Source organism: Ursus americanus, chromosome 31, assembly GCF_024610735.1.
Source record: "Ursus americanus isolate L20-20 chromosome 31, mUrsAme1.1.p, whole genome shotgun sequence".
NCBI lineage: Eukaryota > Metazoa > Chordata > Mammalia > Carnivora > Ursidae > Ursus > Ursus americanus.
Window position 1 is genome coordinate 18,003,468 of NC_142157.1, and position 23,049 is coordinate 18,026,516.

The 23,049-nt window shown below is 39.2% G+C and overlaps 1 protein-coding gene across 11 annotated transcripts in view; it reads right to left on the reverse strand.

The window, feature by feature from the left end:
* The window catches only part of MLLT10 (MLLT10 histone lysine methyltransferase DOT1L cofactor), a 238,176-nt gene that overhangs the window by 198,808 nt on the left and 16,319 nt on the right, over positions 1-23,049 (reverse strand). Inside the window, exon 1 of one of the 11 annotated variants that reach the window (XM_045787333.2) lies at positions 15,819-16,007. The exons of the other annotated variants lie outside the window; for them this stretch is intronic. The gene's annotated coding sequence lies outside the window, so the exon portion shown is untranslated. Of the gene's footprint in view, positions 1-15,818; positions 16,008-23,049 lie in introns of those variants that run through there. 11 annotated transcript variants of the gene reach the window in all.

Sequence of the window (23,049 nt, forward strand, 5' to 3'; positions counted from 1 at the left end):
TCAGGGTTCGATTCCAGCACCCTGGGATCATGACCTGAGCCAAAGGGAGACACTTAACTAACTGAGCCACCCAGGCACCCCCAAAGGTACACTCATCTTGATGAGCACTAAGAAATGTATAGAATTGTTGAATTATATTGTACACCTAAACTTATATAACACTGTACGATACTTCTTCAATAAAAAGTTTAGAAGTACAAATAACATTATCAGAAAAAAAGAGGCTCATTTTACAGACATAAAGGGTTTTTAACTCATTAAGAAAATACATAAATCCTCAACACTTATTCACCTAATAACACCTTCAAAATACATGAAGCAATAATAACAAAACTACAAAAAGAAACGGGAAAACCCAAAATTATACTTGGAGATTTCAACAAACCTCTGCAACTGATAGAACCAGTAAACAAAAAATCAGTAAGAGTATAATAACCTTGCAGCATGTAGGTGGCTCAGTTGGTTAAGCATCTGCCTTCGGTTCAAGTCACGATCCGGGAGTTCTGGGATCAAGCCAAGTCAGGATCCCTTATCAGCCGGGAGTCTGCTTCTCCCTCTCCCTCTACCCCTCCCCCCCAAATAAATAAATAAAATCTTTAAAAAATTATAATAATATAATAATCTTGGAACAATATTATCAACCAGAAGAATATCACTGAACAAACTGACATTACTGACATTTACAGAACACTCTACACAAACTAGTAAAATACACATTCTATTCAGGGACATATGGAAGATTCACCAAGACAGATCTATATCCAGGCCATGAAAACAACTCTTCATAAATTTTAAAGGTTTCAGGTAATACAAGGAATTTTCTCTGACCAATGAGTCAAAGAAGAAATCAAAAGAGAAAATAGAAACTATTTTTAAATGAATGAAAATGAAAACAAAACTTACCAAAATTTGTGGAAGGCAGTTAAAGCAATAATTGAGAGGGAAATTTATAGCACTAAATGCCTATGTTAGAAAAGAAAACTCAAATCAATGACTTCACCTTGTACCTGAAGAGATTAGAAGGACAAAAACAAAAAACAAAACAAGAAATAAAGATCAGAGCAGAAATCAATGAACTATAAATCAAAAACAACAGAGCAAACTCACTGAAATCAAAGGCTAGACTTCCTCCATTTATTGAATGATGGAGATGTACTTTTCCCTCTTACAAAATACAAACAAAAACAGTGGACATTATAAACTAAACAAATATATTCTGAAACATGTTAAGGCAAATTAGCTAGAAACCACAGGACCCAAGGAATAACATGGCAGTGAGGCTACCCAGGTTTCCTTTTTGCCTAATATATCCCACTCTTGAAATGTAAGAAGTCAGCAAACCCAGAAGCACCATCAAGCATAGACCGCCCCCCCCAACACCAAAAAGGCTCAAATAAAAGCCTTCTGTCTGTTTATCTGAAGAGCCAGGAAGGGATCATACTAGCTAGGAAGGAAAACTTTTAGACAGTAGATACTCTACTCAGCTTAACATCACAGAAAAAAACTGATCCCACCCACTCCTGCACTGGTCAAGTGGGGAACCCAGACATCCACTCTTGTGAGACTATGAGTCATCCCAAGACTACCATGGGATAGTGTAAGAGCAGGTTAAGTAGGGAACCAGAATGTTCAGCCTCACTGACTGATAAAGAGCATGTCCCCCCCTGGAGACAACAAGGAAAACCTGGACTTCCACCTTCATCTAGCAGTAACAAGGGAACCGAACCTATCCCCTGGGGTAGTACCAGAAGGTACAGCAAGGAGATAGGGGTTTCACCAACACACAGTGGGAAGTGAGCCCACATCCATTGTGAAAATCAGACAGAGAACCATAATTCACAACTCTGTTCAGCATTAACAAGCAGCCTCCCTCAAATGTCAACAAAGGCCCAAGAGGGAATGTGAACTTCATTCCATACCTGGCAAAAGATATGACACCCACAACTCCTCCTGTCAGGGAAGTGTCAGAGAAAGCCAGCTAAAACAGGTTTATGTAAGATGCAAAGTCCCATAACATAACACAAAAATGTTCAGGTTTCAATCAAAAATCATTTGTCATAACAAGAACCAGAAGATCTCAAATTGAATGAAAAAAAGACAATCAATAGGTGCCAGCACGAATATTTGTAATTTTAACATCTGACAAACGTTAGAATTATCTGATGAAGATTTTAAAGCAGACATAATAAAAATGACTCATAGGGGCACCTGGGTGGCTCAGTCAGTTATGTGTCTGCCTTCGGCTTGAGTCACTGATCCAGGGTCCTGGGATGGAGCCCCATGTCAGGCTCCCTGTTCAGCAGGGAGTCTGCTTCTCCCTCTCCCTCTGCCTGCCGCTCCCCCTGATTGCATGTGTGCGCGCTCTCTCTCTCTTTCCCTCTCTCTCACAAATAAAATATTTTAAAAAATAAAATAAAATAATACTTTTTTTAAGAAATGACTCAATAAAGGGCACCTGGCTGGCTTTGTTGGTAGAGTACGTGAGTCTTCACCTCGGCTGTAAATTCAAGCCCCACTTTGGGTATAGATTACTTAAAAATAAAATCTTTTTTTTTTTTAAAGATTTTACTTATTCATTTGACAGAGAGAGACAGCCAGTGAGAGAGGGAACACAAGCGGGGGAGTGGGAGAGGAAGAAGCAGGCTCCCAGCGGAAGAGCCTGACATGGGGCTCGATCCCAGAACTCCAGGATCACGCCCTGAGCCGAAGGCAGACACTTAATGACTGAGCCACCCAGGCACCCCTGAAATCGTTTTTTAAAGATGATTCCATGAGCAATTACAAACACAGAAATGAAATGTAGGAAGCCTCAGCAAAAATGAAAATATAAAGAAATAAATGGAAATTTTTAGAACTGAAAAGTACACTATGAAAAATAAAGAGCTCAATGCATGACCTCAATAGCAGCATCAAGGAAACAGTAAAAGAATCCATGAACTAGAAGATATAACAATGAAAATTACTCAATGTAAGCAATAGAGAGCGAGTGAAAAAAACAAAAATGAACAGACCCTCAAAGATCTTTGGGACTGTAACAAATAATCTTTTTTTTTTTTTAAGATTTTGTTTATTTATTTGACAGAGATAGAGACAGCCAGCCAGAGAGGGAACACAAGCAGGGGGAGTGGGAGAGGAAGAAGCAGGCTCCCAGCGGAGGAGCCCGATGTGGGGCTCGATCCCACAACACCGGGATCACACCCCAAGCCAAAGGCAGACGCTCAACCGCTCAACCGCTGTGCCACCCGTAACAAATAATCTTAACATTTATCTCAGGAAGAAGAGGAGAAATAAAGTGGGACTGAGAAAGTACTCAATTAAATAATGACTAAAAATTTCCATTTTGGTAAGCCATAAAACTACAGAATCAAGAAGCTGAGCAAATGTCAAAAGGGATTAATTCCATGGGCATCTACCCTTAAACACATCCTAATTAAACTTCTGAAATCTAAAGACAAGAAAGATATCTTGAAAGCAGCAAGAGAAAAATATTTTACTTATAGAAGAAAATAATTTGAGAGCAAATTTCTCATCAGAAACCACAGAGGCCAGAAGAAAGTGACATAATAATGAAAGCAGAAACTGCAAGGAAAATGAAAAAAATATAATGAACTGAATGAAAATGAAAATACAACATAATAAAATTTGTGGGACATAGCTTCCAACTGCGACAGCCAGGTACCCCTAGCCCTATAACTATTTCTAAATTTTAATTTGTACTTTAAAAGCAACCAAAAAGGAAAGATGAAAGTCCAGATAGTTTCAGTGAAGAACTGTACCCACCATCTATGGAATTTACACCAACTCTATACAATCTCTTTCAGAAAATAGAAAAAGTAGAAGCATTTTCCCCAACTCATTCTATGAAGCTAGTATTACTCCCAATATTAAAACCAGAGTATGAAAAAAGAAAATTATACACCAAAAGCTCTCATGAATATATATTCCTTCACAAAATACAAAGGCAATCCCATAATATATAAAAAAGAGTAATGTGCCATATCACAAAATATAAAGGCAATCCCGTAATATATAAAAAAGAGTAATGTGCCATATCAAAGGGGGCTTACTCCACTTAAATATTCAGAATCAAAGAAGGTAATCTACCATATTAACAGGCTAAAGAAAAAAAAAAAGTGTATCTATTAACAGCAGGAAAAGCACCTAACAAAATTCAGCACCCATGCATGATTTTTTAAATAATTAAAATAAATAAACAAACAAACTAAGGAAAATAGGAATAGAATAGAGGGAAACTTCATCCAGACATCTACAGAAAATCTACAGCTGACATCCTACTTTGTGGTTTTCATGATGGAGTGAATGCTTTCGCCAAAGGTCTTACATCTATACCATGCTGAAATTTCTAGCCAGAGCAATTAGGCAAGCATTAAAGGTATACAAATTGAAAAGGAAGAAATAAAAATAACCCTATCTGTAGATGACACAATTACCTACCTAGAAAATCTCAAGGAATCTATAACAAAACTCCTAGAAGTCAGGTGAATTCAACAAGGTTGCAGGATACAAGATAAATATAAAAAACCAATTGTTACTACAATACACTACCAATAAATAACATGGACACCAAAATTAAACATACAATACTATTTTCAATTGCTTCCAAAAAAAATTAAATACTTAGGTTATAAATCCAGACTTATAGGCTGAAAACTACACATAAGTGTCAAAAGAAATCAATTCTAAATAAACATACCATGTTCATGGATGAGAAGACTCAACATAGTAAAGATGTAAATTCTCCACAAATTGATACTTGGGTTTAATGGAACTCCTATCAAAATCCTAACAAAGGTTTTGGATATGTACAGACACGTTATCCTAAAATATATATTTAAAAACCAAAAACACAAAGAAACTAGACAGCGGACAAAATTTTGTGAAAGAATAAAGGAGAATCATCCATGCGATTCAAGAATCATCTTACACAGTAATTAAGACAGTTGGTACTGACAGAGACTCTTGATCATGGCATGAGTTTGAGCCCCATGCTGGGTGCAGAGATTACCTTTTTAATTAATTAATTAATTAATCTTCACAATAATTGGAAAATAGGCAAAAGTCATGAACAGACATTTGGCCAAAAGAGGATAAGACATTTGACCTAAAGAGGATGTATAGATAGCAAATAAGCACATGAAAAGACGATGTCCATCATCATCCATTAGGTAAATACAGATTAAAATCACAATATGATATCACTGTACACCTATGAAAATTACTAAATAAAAACAATAGTGACAAAAAGAAAAAAAAGGATAGTGACGATGCCACATGCTGGCAAGGATGCCAGAAAACTGGTTTGCTCAGATTTCTAGCAGAAATGTAAATGGTACACTCACTCTTGAAAATGTTTCGGTGAGTTTTTTTTTTTTTAAGATTTTATTTATATATTTGAGAGAGAGTGAGAGAGAGAGAGAAAGCGCACAAGCAGGAGGAGAGGTAGAGGGAGAAGCAGACTCCCCGCCAAGCAAGGAGCCCAACACAGGGCTCAATCCCAGGACCCCAAGATCAATACCTGAGCCGAAGGCAGATGCTTAACCAATTGAGCCACCCAGGCACCCCCGCAATTTCTTTTAAAAAACTAAACATAGGGGCGCCTGAGTGGCGCAGTTGTTAAGCGTCTGCCTTCGGCTCAGGGCGTGATCCCGGCATTCTGGGATCAAGCCCCACATCAGGCTCCTCTGCTAGGAGGCTGCTTCTTCCTCTCCCACTCCCCCTGCTTGTGTTCCCTCTCTCGCTGGCTGTCTCTCTCTGTCAAACAAATAAATAAAATCTTTTTAAAAAATAAATAAAATAAAATAAAATAAAATAAAATAAAATAAAATAAAATAAAATAAAATAAAATAAACATGAAGCCCCCATACAACTCAGCAATCGTACAACTGGACATTCATCCCAGAGAAATGGAGACCTATGTTCACACAGAAATCTACACAGGAATAGTTATATTAGCTTTACTCATAACAGCCCCAAACTAGAAATACCTGAAGCATCCTGCATCAGATGAATAATTAAACAAACTGTGGTATACCCATAAAATAAAATACTGAACAATAAAAAGCAACACAGCTACTGATACATTCAACAAACTAGATGAATCTCCAAAGAATCATGTCAAGTAAGAAAAAAATCCAATCTCAAAAAGTTACATGTTCTTTGCTTCCATTTATATAGCATCCCTGAAATGACAAAATTATAGAACTGGATGATACATCAGTGCTTACCAGGAACTAAGCCTGGAGGGAGCAACGAAGCAGGTGTAGCTACAAAAAAGACACTTAAAAAAAAAAAGGCACCATGAGAGATCTTTCTGATGGAATTATTCTGTTAACTGTATCAATTTTAATAACCTATCCTACAGTTCTTAAAGACATTAACAATGGGGAAACTGAGTAGATGGTATACAAGATCTATTATTTCTCACAGCTGCATGTGACTCTACATTTGACTCAAAATAAAAGGCTTAATTTAAAAATAACTGTAAATGAACAATCTGAATGGGAAATTAAGAAAACAATTGCAGGGGCACCTGGCTCAGTCAGAAGAGCACGTGACTCTTTGGGGTACCTGGGTAGCGCAGTTGTTAAGCGTCTGCCTTTGGCTCAGGGCGTGATCCCGGTGCTCCGGGATCAAGCCCCACATCAGGCTCCTCCTCTAGGAGCCTGCTTCTTCCTCTCCCACCCCCCCTTGTGTCCCCTCTCTCGCTGGCTGTCTCTGTCAAATAAATAAATAAAATCTTTAAAAAAAAAAAAAAAAAAGAGCACATGACTCTTGATCTCAGGGTCATGAGTTTGAACCCCCCACTGGGTATAGAGATTACTTAAATAAAAGCTTCAAAAAAAAAAAAAAAAAGGCATTGAGCGGGGTGCCCAGGTGGCTCAGTCAGTTTAGGGTCCTACTCTTTTTTTTTTTTTTTTTTAAGATTTTATTTATTTATGTGACAGACAGACAGCGAGAGAGGGAACACAGCAAGGGAGAGGGAGAGGAAGAAGCAGGCGCCCAGCCGAGGAACCCGATGTGAGACTCGATCCCACAACGCCGGGATCACGCTCTGAGCCGAAGGCAGACGCTTAACGACTGCACTACCCAGGCGCCCCAGCATCCGACTCTTGATCTCAGTGCGGGTCTTTTTTTTTTTTAAGATTTTATTTGTTTGTTTGTTTATCAGAGAGAGAATGCACAACCAGGGGGAGAGGCAGGCAGAGGGAGAAGCAGGCTCCCCGCTGAGCAAGGAGGCCAATGAGGGACTGGATCCCAGGACCCTGGGATCATAACCTGAGCCGAAGGCAGATGCCCAACTAACTTAAGTCACCCAGGCGTCCCTCAATGCAGGTCTTGATCTCAGGGTTGTAAGTTCAAACCCTGCACTGGGCTCCACACTAGGTGTGGAGTCTACTAAAAAATAAATAAATAATTGCATTTGTAATAGTATCCAAAAAAAATTTTTTTAGGAATAAACTTATATAAAGAGGCAAAGAACTTGTACACTGAAAACCATAAAATGTGGCTGAAAGTAAAGACTGTACAAACATAAAGACATCCTATGTTCATGGACTGAAAGACAATGTTGAGATGTCCTTATTATCCAGAGTAATCTACAGACTCAATGCAATCCTTATCAAAATTCCAATGTTTTGGGATGCCTGGGTGGTTCAGTCAGTTAAACGTCTGCCTTTAAGCTCAGGTCTTGATCCCAGGGTCCTGAGATCGAGGCCACGTTGGGCTCCTTGCTCAGCAGGGAGCGTGCTTCTCCCCCTGCTTGTGCACTTGCTCTCTGACAAATAAAAACATAAAATCTTAAAAAAAAAAATTCCAACGTTTTATGTAGAAATAGAAAAATGAATTCCTAAAATTCATTTGTAATTTCAAGGGATGATGAATAGCCAAAACAACACTGAAAAAGAACAAAGTTAGGGAACTTCTTCATTTTAAAACTTACTACAAAGCTACAGTAATCAAAATGGTACGGTATTAGCATAACCAAGAGATATATAAAGCAAAAGAAAAGAACAGAGAGCCCAGAAATAAATCCTCACATGCACAAATTATTTTTGTTTTTTCTTTTTATTGTTTGGGGTTTTTTTTTTAAGATTTTATTTATTTATTTGACAGACAGAGAGAGCAAGACAGCACAAGCAGGGGGGAGCTGTAGAGGGAGAGGGAGAAGCAAACTCCCTGCAAAGTAGGGAGCATGATGCAGGACTTGTGAAGCTAGGTGAAATAAGCTAGATACAAAGGAAAATATTGTATGATCCCACTTATATGAGGTATCTATAGTTACAAAATTCAAAGACAGAAAGTAGAACAGAAGTTACCAGGGGCTAGGGAGAGGGTGGAAAAGAGTTACTGGTTAATGGGTACAGTTTCTATTAGGGATGATGAAAAATTCTAAAAATAGATACTGGTGGTTACACAACACTGTGGATATACTTGACACCAATGAGTTGCATACTCTAAAATGGTTAAAATGGTAAATTTTATGTAATTGTAGATAATCATATTCACAGAGTAAAAGGCTCAGAAATGTAAGATGTCTCAAACTGATTTACAAAATCAATGTAAAACCAATCAAAACTGAAAGGATTGATTATGGAACAACAGGATTCTAAATGGTAATCAGGGGCGCCTGGGTGGCTCAGTCGTTAAGCGTCTGCCTTCCGCTCAGGGCGTGATCTCAGCGTTCTGGGATCAAGCCCCCACATCAGGCTCCTCTGCTGGAAGCCTGCTTCTTCCTCTCCCACTCCCCCTGCTTGTGTTCCCTCTCTCACTGGCTGTCTCTATCTCTGTCAAATAAATAAATAAAATCTTTTTTAAAATAAATAAATAAATAAATGGTAATCAAATCCAAAAAGCAATAGACAAAATGTAAAAAAAAAAAAAAAAATAGATGAAGAGAAGACAAGAGGGAAGGACTAATTTTATCTGATATCTCAAGTCAGACTTATAAAGCTAGAGTAATTTTTAAATAGCAGAGCTGGCACAAAGGTAAGACAAATCAGAAGAACAGACAGAAAGTCTAAAAACAAATCTACACATATATAAACTGCTGATTTAATGATACGGTACCACTGTACAGCAGAAGAGGGAAAAATAATGTTAAAACTGGATGTTCCTGGGGTGACTGGGTGGCTCAGCTGTTGAGCATCTGACTCTTGCTGTTGGTTCAGGTCATGATCTCAGGATGATGGGATAGAGCCCCAAGCCTGGCTCAGCCCTCAACAGGAAGTCGGCTTGAGATTCTCTCTCCCTAGTCCTCTGCCCCTCCCCAGCTCACATGCACGCTTGCGGGCTCTCTCAAATAAATAAATCTTTAGGAAAAAAAACTGCATGTTTGCTACTTAATAAGTGATATTATATATACAATATATATAAAATACATAACATATATGAAGTTAACATATATGAGGGCACCCGGGTGGCATAGTCAGTTACTTCCGACTCTTGGTTTTGGCTCAGGCCGAGATCTCAGGGTGGTGAAATCAAGCCCCACATCAGGCCCCAAGCTCAGGGTGTGCAGAAGACTTTCTCTCCTTCTGCCCCTCCATCCTGCACTCACGCTCTCTCCCTCAAATAAATAAATCTCAAAAAGACAAACTTAACATATATGTATTTCCCCATATTTTACCTATACACAAAATCAAATTCTGATGTGTTGGCTACAGACTAAATACAAGGAGAAGGGAGAAAAAATTCCTTCAGGAATTTAGTAAAATAATTTCAGGACCTCAAGTTAGGAAGATTTCTTTAACAGGTCACAAAAAGCACTAACCACAAAAAAAAAAAAAAAAAAAACCTGAAAATTTTTACTACATTGAAATTAAGAACTCTTCCTTCAAAGAATAATAAAATAAATGAAAGGGCCAGCCAGGTGGCTGGTTAGCTCATTTGGTCAGAATATGGCACTAAGATCACCAACGCTACAGGTTCGATCCCCAAACAGGCCAAGAGGGGCATCAGGTCTCATATTTACAAAAAAAATCAATTTTTTAGGAACAATAAAATAAATGAACCACTAATACGGAGAAGCCATATGCAAGTCACAAGTGAGAAAATCCATATGGCCTATAAATATACAAAAAGGGACTTACCATCATTAGTAATCAGAAAACTGCATATTAAAAACCACAATGAGATACTATCATACAACCCCAAAAATGACTAGTTAAAAAGACTGACATACTAAGCATTAGTTAAGCACTGGTAGAAAAAGAAACCATTCAATGGTGGGAAAGTAAAGTGAAACAACCACTTCTGAAAATGAACTGGCCTTCCTGATTACCTCACACCTCCACTTCTAAGTATATACCTGGAGCAGGGTTTCGAAAACTTTTCTGACCATGAATCACTTTAAGAAATGTGTTTTAATATTGCAACCCTGTATACATATACAGGATACTGAAAATGCACTGTGTTGTTGTTTTTTTTTAAATGGGTGACCCATTTCTTTTTTTTTTTTTTTTTAAGATTTTTATTTATTTATTTGACAGAGATAGACAGCCAGCGAGAGAGAGAACACAAGCAGGGGGAGTGTGAGAGGAAGAAGCAGGCTCCCAGCGGAGGAGCCCGATGTGAGACTCGATCCCAGAACACCGGGATCACGCCCTGAGCCAAAGGCAGACGCCCAACGACTACGCTACCCAGGCACCCTGAAAATGCACTGTGAATTTTCTTCTGCTCTATTTCATTTTTTAATGTTGGTTGCTCCCTACTAATCTGATTTTATAACCCTTTTTGGAACACACCCAGCAATTTGAAGAGTAGTGAGCTAGAGAGATTTCTGCACATGTACAAAAATATTCACAATAGTTGTTCATAATGCAAAACACTGACAAAAATCTACATGTCTGTCAATAGTAGCATGGATAGTATGTAATTCACATCCTGAAATACTATACAACAATGAAAGTGAATAAACTATAGCTATATGCACCAAACAGATAAATCTCAAAAACATACTGTGAATTAAAAAAAAATCATTAAAGTATTATTCCATTTACATAAAATTCAAAACTGTCAAAACTAAATATATGTTGTGGAGAAATAAAGCTGAAGAAAGGCGCTTGGGTGGCTCTGTTGGTTAAGCGTTTGCCTTCAGCTCAGGTCATGATCTCAGGGGTCCTGGGATCAAGCCCCACATCAGGCTCCCTGTTCAGCAGGGGGTCTGCTTCTTCCTCTCCCTCTGCTCCTCCCCCCTCTCAGTCTCACCCTCTCTCTCAAATAAATAAAATCTTAAAAAAAAAAAAAAAACAGAAAGAAAAAAAAGAAAGCTAAAGAAAAGAACAATTAATACAAAACTCAGGAATGTGTTTCCTTCAGAGGAAGTGTAAAATATGAGCAGGGAGAGGCAAAAAGAGGTCAAAGGTTTGGGCAATGCTCTTTTTATTAAGCTTGGTTGATGAGTACATGGATATTCATTTTATTATTTCGTTTTAACTGTCCATCTACTGGCTACACTCTGTTTTCTTTGAATCATGTCTTAAAACTAAAAATAAGTTAAAATCCTACACACACACACACACACACACACACACACACACACGTTAAATTAAAATGCATAAAGTTGGGGTGCCAGCGTAGCTCAGTCAGTAAGCATCTGACCCTTGGTTTCAGCTCGGGTCAGGATCTCAGGGTTGTGAGATCGTGCCCCATGCTGGGCTCCACACACAGTGAGGAGTCTGCTTGAGATTCTCTCCATCTCCTTCTGCCCCTCCCTCCCACTCACACACTCTCTTTCTCTCTCTCAAATAAAATAAATACGTTAAATCTTTAAACAAATAAAATGCATAAGGCTGGTCCAAAGAAATGAAAAGTGTTTGTCTGGATAAGAGTGAAATCTTAAAGCCTATAATACATGCCTTCTAATGACAAAAGAAATGACAAAAGAAACATACTTTGACATGTTATCCATATATCAAAGATGACCAGAGGATGGAGTGTGTTTGAGAAAGAAAACAACACTTCCTTAAAAAATCAGTTACCAAAAGCAGTCAAGCATTCATAAAATTAATAATATGTTGCCAAAAAAGTGAAGATAAAAAAAACTGGGCACACCTCGTGGCTCAGTCTGTTAAGCGTCTGACTTTTGATTTCAGTTGGGTCATGATTTCAGCGTTATAAGTCTCTCCCTCCCCTGTCCGTCTGTCCCTCCCCACCTCCTTCTCTTAAAAAAAAAAAAAAAGAAAAAAAATCTTTTGGAACATCTAAGTAAAACAAAACTTTTGCAAACAGAGACACAGCTCATCTAAATTTTTCCTTCCAAACTTTAATGACAAAGGGAATAAAGTATGAACAAGAGGTTAAAATACAGACATACAATGGCAGACACTAAAAAATCTCAGGGAAAAATCCAACCCTGAAGGAATTGTGTCTTTATAACTAATAATATACAGTTGACCCTTAACAACATGGAGGTTATGGGTGCCAACTCCTCAACAGTCAAATATCCACACCGAACCTCTGAATCCCCAAGAATTTAACTAGTAATAGCCTACTGTTGACTGGAAACCTTACCATAATAGTCAACATATATTTTATATGTATTAAATACTGTATTCTTACAATAAAGTAAGTTAGAAAAAAGAAGTACTAAGAAAAGCCTAAGGAGGGGTACCTAGGTAACTCAGTCAGTTAAGCATCTGACTCTTGACCTTAGCTTGGGTTTTGATCTCAGGGTCATGAGTTCAAGCCCGCATTTGGCTCCACACTGGACATGGAACCACTTTAACAAAAAGAAAGAAAGAAACAAAGAAAAGCATAAGGAAAATAAAATACATTTACAGTACTGTCCTGTATTTATTAAAGAAGTCCAACAAGTGGACCCAGACAATTCAAACCCACTGCCCAAGGGTCAACTGTATTTCCTAATCTCACCACACTGACACTACTTCATTTTTCTGTTTCTCTGTTCTAAAATAACATCAAGATATTCACATATACATATGTATTAACACTTCTGGTTACCTGCTTGAACTAGAATCTGTAGCATAGTGTAACACTTAAAACCATCATTTCTGGAGGGCCAAGGATTCAAAACCTGGTGTACCCACTGAACAAATTACTAAACCTCTCTAGGCCCCAAGTTGCCTCATTATTTAAAAACAAGACATACAAACAGTACCTATTTCACTGTCCTGTTGAGAGAGTAAAACAATATATTCCTCCATATAAAGCACCTGACAGGACGTGGCACATAAACAGAGCTCCATGCTATTCTGGAGAGGAGGAAACTGAGGCTTAGAAGATAAACTTGCCCAGACACAGATCTAATCCATCTGACTCCAAGCCCGTGATCTTAACACTACTACTGAACTGCCTGAATGTCTCTGGGTGAAATTATGCATTTTCTCTATCTATCTTCCTTTCCCCAATTATCCAAAAATAAACATTCCTGCACTTAGTATACAAAAATCAGAGCAAATTTTCTTTTTTTTTTTTTTAAGATTTTATTTATTTATTTAACAGAGATAGAGACAGCCAGCGAGAGAGGGAACACAGCAGGGGGAGTGGGAGAGGAAGAAGCAGGCTCCCAGTGGAGGAGCCTGATGTGGGGCTCGATCCCGTAACGCTGGGATCACGCCCTGAGCCGAAGGCAGACGCTTAACCGCTGTGCCACCCAGGCGCCCCAGAGCAAATTTTCTTAAGACAGAGAACAATACTTTGTACTTTGGGACTTAGAGAATAGAAAAACACAGATGGCATCTGAGAATAACACACAGAAAGTCATCTTTTGGCGTTATTTGCTCATAGCTATGTAGAGGACAGAGTAGAGAAAGTGATTAGTAAGAGAGGTAGGGACAATACAAATGGGGAAAGAAAGTTTACATCTTGTTAGGGCAGCTGTAATCTAGCTGGCTCTAGAACAATACCACCACTTTTTTTTTCTTTTCTAGTTTTTTTATTTAAGTAATCTCTACACCCAACGTGGGGCTCGAACTCATGACCCCAAATCAAGAGCCACATGCTCTGTCAACTGAGCCAGCCAGGTGCCCCATAATACCATTAACTTTCTGGCTCTACTGCATAACTGTAGAAATAAACTTTTTTCTTTTAAGTAAACTCTGCACCAACGTGGGGCTCAAGCGCATGATCCTGAGATCAAGAACTGTGATACTCTACCAGCTGAGCTAGCCAGGAGCCCCCAGACTTTTATTATTGCTGGGGATGGGGTATTGGGGAAGGGTGTGTACCCAGCCGTACTCCATCCATAAATTAAACATGTCAGGGGTGCCTGGCTGGCTCAGCTGATAGAACGCGCAACTTGGGGTTGTGAGTTCAAGCCCCCATGTTGGAGAGAGATGACTTCAAAAAAAAAGTGTCAGTGTAAAATACAATCCTTTTAGTAAAAATACTACGGACCAGAAAAAAAGTCTTCCTCCACCAACAGTTAAGAAGCACTACAGGAAACTGGAAAGGACAACTACATTTGCTTTGTAGGAGACAATCTTGAAATCTTCAGTACAGACACGGACTGTACTGAAAAAGGGAGATGTAAAAAAGAAAAGGGAGAAGTCTGTTATAAGTATGTGTAATGTGCTACATTTTACAGAAATGGAATAAAAATAAGAGTCTATGTAGGTAAAGCATATACAAACTAGGAAAATGAATTAAAAAATAGTAACAATGGGAAGTCTGGAAGCAAACCTAGGCAAATAAGAGGTTTAGGAGGAAAAACCTTCACTGTTTATCTTTTGTTTTGTTTTTTCAAAGATTTTATTTTTAAGTAATCTCTACACCCAATGTGGGGCTTGAACTCACAACCCCGAGACCGAGTCTCATGCTCCACCAACTGAGCCAGCCAGGTACACCTACTGTTTATCTTTTTTTTTTTAAGACTTTATTTATTTGAGAAAGAGCACAAGTGGGGGGGGGGGAGGCGCAGGGGGCAGAGGGAGAGGGAAAAGCAGACTCCCCGCTGAGCAGGGAGCCTGACCTGGAGCTTGATCCCAGGACCCTGAGATCATGACCTGAGCCAGTCATACATTTAACTAACTGAGCCACCCTGGCAGCCCACTGTTTATCTTTTTATATTTTTTGAACCATGACAATATATCATCTTACCAAAAACTAAATAAGTTAATTTAAGCTGTTATAATAATCTAGACAAAAAAATTAAAGCTTAAATTATGCCAGTGACTACAGTGGTAGAGAAATCAAATTTAAGATGCCTAGGATACCTAAATAGAAATATCCAGAAGGTAACTGCAAATATGGATCTGAAGGCTAGAATAAAACTGTTCAGGTGATATTGATGCTTAAAAGATCCCCAAGCATGCATCTTAAGTTTTCATAGAGTAAGGTAACCAAATAAAACAAGCCAGAAAAGCAATCATGTAACTTAAATTTTAAAGAATTAAGTAATTAATGCCAAATAGGAAACCAAAGGAAATGTTTAAAGAGGTAAGAGAAGAAAGCAGCTTCCCAAAAGTCATGAGAAGAGAGAGCTGGAATGGAGTGATCACAGTTTTTGCAATGGCACTAGTGATCACAGAGCAATGAAGTAATCACAGTTTTAAATGCTGAAAGTGGATCAAATAGAATAAAACTGAAAAACTTTTGGATTTGTCCATTTTAAGTTAACAGCAAAATCAATAGTGGTGGACTTAAGAGCCAAATATAATGGTATCAAAGGCGACTGAACAGGAGTTTGTGATATCTTATGCATTTATTTACACCCAAACTTTTTTCAGAAAAGGATCTGAGGCAGTCTACAAACTGTATTATAACAACAAAAAATAGAAAAATGAACATTGATAGCCAGTATGAAGGACATCCCCCTGATTTAGGGAAACTGCTCTTACCCCTGACTCCAACTATGTAGTTCTAGTGAGGGTTGCCATTCATAGTACCCTCCCCACTCCAGCCACAGGGATGGTGGGTACATGATCCAAGACAGGCCAATCAGAGTCCTTCCCAGGATTCTTCAAGAGAGCCCCTTCTTCTGGTAGAAGGGGCTGGGAAGATGAGAGCCAAGAGCTGCCAGCAGTCATGGTTCCAGCCTCATGAAGTAGAGAGTCTGTAGTATGAGAGAATGAAATCAACACGCAGAGAAACAGAGATAAGAGGTGAAGTACTAAACCCTATAGGAGGAGGAGGAAGAAACAAATATACTAATAATCAGATTAATACGACTGATGTAACTAAAGACCAGATTTGGTTCTGGGCTGCCTGGTAGCCAGAACAAAAAGAAAAAACAGAATGTGTATCCGGGAGCTATCAAAAAAGAGGAAATATACCAGGATCCTCGAGGGAGTCATCAATTTTCCTGAAGCTAAGTTATTAAAAGAATTTCTTGTACATGGACTTCTATATAAGGGTCACTGGAAGACAAAATGGACACGTGTCCATGATGAGAATATTATAGCAAAGGCAGATTTCATATGCTATTGCTTAAAATGACAACTAAGCTGTATCTCAATCATTATGCACAACTAAGAGGCTAGACTACAGTAAACAACGGAAGCGGAGTTACCAACTACAGCTTTATTCTTCCAGGAAGCTTCCTAGTGAAAGAGAAAAGACAAAAAATGAAAGGTAAAAAATGTAAAGGGAAAGTAGACTCCATGGGAAAATTCAAAAATGTGTGTGAAGTGAGTGGGGGGAAAAAAAGCAAGTAGAAAGAACACACTAAAACATTAAAAAAGACCCTGGAAGAAATGGTAGAAGACCACATCACAAGCACAGAGTTAATTCCACTTAAAAACTACCTCTTCTCCTTCCTAGAACTCCAGTAAATGAGATAAAAGGACATAAAGCCACAAACAGAAAAAGAACATAGGAGAAGACGACAGCTATAAAATTTCGGAAGCTAGAAAGGAGACAAGTAGTAAATGCTTAACAAATCAGAAAAGGTTGCTGTGGTAAGATAAGCCCAAAAGCAATGTATCTTAGACTATATAGCAGCAACTGGAGGAATTCTAGGTACCAGGCATCAGAGCTGGGGAGTCATACATGCACAGTGGTGCTATATGTATCCAAAAGGAATGGGTTCAGGTGAAGCTAAAAACAGGAGAGAGAGGATACACTCTGAAAAACCACCAAAATTCCCACTAATCTCCTTCTCAACCACCCATCCTGGAAAACTGCAGAAAGGGTAAACAAGGAAATCTGGGTTTGGGGGTACCAGGCACAGCTGAGGAAAGGGGTACCATACCGAAAAATAAGTAACTGAAAATCTAACTGTAAATAGTGAAATTCCAGCAAACATCTGGCTCAAACAATATTGAATAATCAAGTTTATCAAAACCAAACAGATGATTGGAACATTTCCTTCTCAATAAGCTAACCCGCTGGTGGTCTCCAGTTAGATCACCTATAAGGAAGCCAATCAGCAACAATCCCCGCCCACACGCACAGAGCTTCCAATCAACTCATCAGGAGTTTGTCTGAAATTCAAATATGTAGCTAAGAGTCACATTTTTTTTTTTAAAGATTTTATTTATTTATTTGACAGAGATAGAGACAGCCAGCGAGAGAGAGAACACAAGCAGGGGGAGTGGGAGAGGAAGAAGCAGGCCCATAGCAGAGGAGCCTGATGTGGGACTCTATCCCAGAACGCCAGGATCACGCCCTGAGCCGAAGGCAGACGCTTAACCGCTGTGCCACCGAGGCGCCCCAAGAGTCACATTTTTAAACAAGGTCTCTAACAAGACAGGCCAAAACAATGGTACAAAGAAATTCTGGGTAAAAGAGTCCCAGGAGCGGACAAAAACTTCAGAGACCTAAAACAAAACAAAGCAAAACCTTCTGACAAATATCCTCACAGTTAAGAGAAAAATTGCATCCAAAAGATATTCCATACTCATGGAATGGAAGAACCAACATTGTTAAAAGAACCTCACTACCCAAAGCAGGTCACAATCTGTAACAAAATACCAACATGTTTCACGTAACTACAATAAAGCTAAAATTGGTATGGAACCACAAAGATTCCAAATGGCCAAAGCAATCTTGAGAAAGAAGACCAAAGCTGGAGGTTATCACAATCCCAGATTTCAAGATATACAATGCTATAATAATCAAAACAGTATGGTACTGGTGCAAAAACACACACACGTATCAGTGGAACAGAACAGAGAGCTCAGAAATAAACCCAAGCTTTTATGGTCCATTAATCTACAACAGAAGAAGAAAGAATATACAATGGGGAAAAGACATTTTTTTCAACAAACGGTGCTGGGTAAACTGGACAGCTACATGCAAAAGAACAAAATTGGACCACTTTCTTAGTTACACAAAAATAAACTCAAAATGGATTAAAGACCTAAATGTGAGACCTGAAACCCGAAAACTCGTAGGAGAAAACACTGGCAGTTAATATCTTTGACATCAGCCATAGAAACATTTTTCTAGATAGGTCTCCTCAAGCAAGGGAAACAAAAGCAAAAATAAATCATTGGACTACATCAAAATAAAATGCTTTTGCACAGCAAAGGAAATCTTCAACAAAATGAAAAGGCAACCCACTGAAGGGGAGAAAGTATCTGGAGATGATGTTATCAGATAAGGGATTAATATCCAAAATATATAAAGAACAGAAGCACCTGGCTGGGAGGTAGGTGACAATCTCAGGGTCATGAGTGTGGAAACTACTTAAAAAAATAAAAAATAAAAAAGATATACAAAATTAAAAAAAAAAAAAAGAACTACAACTCAACACCAAGATATCCAATTAAAAAGTAAGCAGGGGGAAAAAAGAGCAGAGCTGGGGCACCTGGGTGGCTCAGCTGGTGGAGCGTGGGACTCTTGATGTCAGAATCATGAGTTCAAGCCCCACGTTGGGTATAGAGATTACTTAAGAATAAAATGTTTAAAAAAAAAACGGGTACCTAAAATAGATATTTTTCCAATAAGACATACAGATGGCCAATAAACACATGAAAAGATGCCCAACATCATTCATCATCAGGAAAATGTAAATTAAAACCACAGTGAGATAGCACTTTACACTAGTCAGAATGGCTAGTATCAAAAACACAAGAAATAACAAGGGCTGGCAAGGATATGGAGTAAAGATAACACTCGTGCAGTTGCTAGGAGAATAAACTGGTACAGCCATTGTGGAAAACAAAATGGAAGTTCCTCGAAAATTAAAAGCAGATTACCACGGGGAACCTGGCGACGGACACTTGATTTCGGCTCAGGTCACGATATCAGGGTTGTGAGATCAAACCCTGCATCAGGCTCCACACTCAGCAGGGGATCTGCTTGAGATTCTCTTTCCCCATTTGCCCCTCCCCCAACTTGAGCACGTGCTCTCTCTCTCAAAATAAATAAATATTTTTTTAAAAATAGATTAGTAGATTATCTAGTAATTCCACTACTGAGTATTTACCAAAAGAAAATGAAAACAATATGCACCTTTATGTTTATTGCAGCATTATTTAAAATAACCAAGATATATGGGGCGCCTGGGTGGCGCAGTCGTTAAGTGTCTGCCTTCGGCTCAGGGCATGATCCCAGCATTCTGGGATTCCGCTAGGAGCCTGCTTATTCCTCTCCCACTCCCCCTGCTTGTGCTCCCTCTCTCGCTGGCTGTCTCTCTCTGCCAAATAAATAAATACAATCTTTAAAAATAAATAAATAAATAACCAAGATATAGAAGCAACTCAAGTGTCCATGGATAAAAGAATAAAGAACATGTAGTGTGTCTACACACACATACACACACACAATGAAGTATTACTGAGCCATAAAAAAAGAATAAGATCTTGCCATTTGCAAAAACAGGGATGGATCTAGAGAGTATTATCCTAAGTGAAATAAGTCAGAGAAAGACACATACCACATAATTTTGTTTTTATAAGGGATCTAAACACAACAAATGAATGAACAAAGAAAATAAGCAAAAACAGACCCATAAATACAGAAAACTGGTGGCTGCCTGAGGGAATGGGCAAAATGGGTGCGGGGGAGGGGGGGAGGTTCAGGCTTCCAGTTATGGAATGAATAACTCACAGGGATGAAAAGGCACAGCATAAGGAATACAGTCAGTGATTGTGTAATAGCATTATACAGTGACAGATGATAGCTATACTTGTGGTGAACATAGCATACCATAGAGAGTTGTGGAATCACTATGTTGTACACCTGAAACTAATGTAACATTATGTGTCAATTACACTTCAATTAAAAAAGAAAAAAAGATATGCATCCAAGAAATAAAAACGGAAGGAAAAAATAAAGAACAGAGAGTATGAAAGAGCCCTTGGAAAGTAAAAGTATAACAGACTTTAGAAATTTAGGTGAAGGGTTAGAAGACAAAGTAAGGAAGTGCCTCAGAAAGTAGGGGGAAAATAGATAATTTAAACACAAAATATTGGGGCACCTGGGTAGCTGTCATTAGGCATCTGCATTTCGCTGAGGTCATGATCCCCGGGTCCTGGGATCGAGCCCCACATCAGCCTCCCTGCTCAGCAGGAAGCCTGCTTCTCCCTCTCCCACTCCCCCTGCTTGTGTTCCCTGTCTGACTGCCTCTCTCTATCAAATAAATAAATAAAATCTTTAATAAACACAAAATATTAAAAATTGAAAAATTTAAAAAAATTTTTACCATTAACTGAACTTATGTTCCCTAACGTGATTTACCAAATCAAAAGGGCCACTGTGTGCCCAGTACAATACACTACCATGAAAAATATCAGAAATAACCTTGATTAAAAAAAAAAATTCAGAGAAAACAATCATGTACAAAGTATCAGAAATCAGAACTTTACTGGGTCTCGAACAGAAACACTGAACCTAAAAAGCAAATACCCAAAATTCTGAAAGAAAATGGTTTCTAGGGGCACTTGGGTGGTCCGTGGGTGAAGTGTCTGCCTTCAGCTCAGGTCATGTCCCAGGGCCCTGGGATAGAGCCAAGCACTGGGCTCCCTGCTCAGTGGCGAGCCGACTGTTCCCTCTCCCTCTATCCCTCCCCCCTGCTCATGCACTCTCTCTCTGTTTCTCAAATAAATAAAATCTTAAAAAAAAAAAATTTATTTCCAACCAAGAATTCTATATTCAGCCAAATTATCAATCAAGATGGTAAAGCTACCAATTTTATCAAGCATACAAAACATTTAAAAAATTATTTCTCGGGGCGCCTGGGTGGCACAGCGGTTAAGCGTCTGCCTTCGGCTCAGGGCGTGATCCCGGTGTTACGGGATCGAGCCCCACGTCAGGCTCCTCTGCTATGAGCCTGCTTCTTCCTCTCCCACTCCCCTGCTGTGTTCCCTCTCTCGCTGGCTGTCTCTATCTCTGTCGAATAAATAAATAAAATCTTTAAAAAAAAAAAAAATTATTTCTCACACACCATTTCCTGTGAAGCTACTAGAGGTGTCCACCAAAACAAGAAAATAAACCACTAAAGAAGAAGAAACACAGGAGTGAAGTATTATAAAACAGAATCCAAAATAAGCAAGAAATAAAGAAATTCCCAAGATGGGGCGCCTGGGTGGCTCAGTCGTTAAGTGTCTGCCTTCAGCTCAGGGCGTGATTCCGGAGTCCTGGGATCAAGCCCCACATCAGGCTCCTCTGCTGGGAGCCTGCTTCTTCCTCTCCCACTCCCCCTGCTTGTGTTCCCTCTCTTGCTGGCTGTCTCTCTCTCTGTCAAATAAATAAATAAAATCTTTATAAAAAAGAAAAAAAATTCCCAAGATGACAGTGAAGGAAAGATAAAGAGAAATCAGCCCAGATGACAGCAGGGAGATGGTACCCAGAAGGTGTACTAGCTTTAAAAAAAAAAAAAAAAAAAAAAGAAGGAAGAGGGAAAAATTGAAGAGGAGGGAGAGGAGGCAGAAGAGGGAAAAGGAGAGGCAGAAGAGGAGAGAAGAGGAGGGGGAGGGAAAGAGAAAGAAGAGGGAGGAAGAGGGAAGGAGAGGGGAAGAAGATGGAAAGAGAGGAGGAGAAAAAAGGGAGGAGAGAGAGAGGAAAAGGAAAAGTGAATTCATGGAAAATTTTATTAATAGACTACCTGATTCATTAATCATTTGGAAGATTATATGAAGAAGTAACTAGAGGATATACAAAGATTCAGCCTTAAAGAATATAAAAGGACACCTGGGTAGCTCAGTCAGTTAAGCGTCTGCCTTTGGCTCAAGTCATGATCCCAGGGCTGGGGATCAAGTCCCTCACTGGGCTCCTTGCTCAGCGGGGAGCCTGCTTCTCCCTCTGCCTGCCACTCCCCCTGCTTGTGCTCACTCTCTTTCTCTGGTCTCTTTGACAAAGTCTTAAAAAAAAATGCAATAAGATTTTTATTAAGGTATTTTTTAAAAAAAAGAATATAAGGAAACTGAAAATACAAAAAGATTACTAATCCCAGGGAAATTAAAAAAAAAAATCAGTATACTTTTGGCTCACAAATAAACAAAACATTTAAATAGTAATAATAGTGTATATATTACCGTTTAACACCACTGACTTAATTAAAATTTGTGATATGCTGAAAGGCAACTACTAAAACTGATGCTGCTTATAGGGGTGCCTGGCTGGCTCAGCTGCTTAAGTGTCTTAGGCTCAGGTCATCATCTCGGGATCCTGGGATGCAGCCCATGGCAGGCTCCCTGCTCAGCGGGGAGTCTCCTTCTTCTCCCTCTGCCCCTTCCTCCCACTTATGTACACGTGCTCTCTCTGATAAAATCTTTTTAAAAAATTTTTTTAATAAACTTTAGAAAACAATAGCTCCTTATACATACGAGAAGGAGCAGTCAAAAGAAGCTCCTTCTGGGGGCGCCTGGGTGGCGCAGTTGTTAAGCCTCAGCCTTCAGCTCAGAGCGTGATCCCGGTGCTCTGGGATCAAGCCCCACATCGGGCTCCTCCACTAGGAGCCTGCTTCTTCCTCTCCCACTCCCCCTGCTTGTGTTCCCTCTCTCGCTGGCTGTCTCCCTCTCTGTCAAATAAATAAATAAAATCTTTAAAAAAAAAAAAAAAAGGGGGTGCCTGGGTGGCACAGCGGTTAAGCGTCTGCCTCCGGCTCAGGGCGTGATCCCGGCGTTACGGGATCGAGCCCCACATCAGGCTCCTCCGCTATGAGCCTGCTTCTTCCTCTCCCAC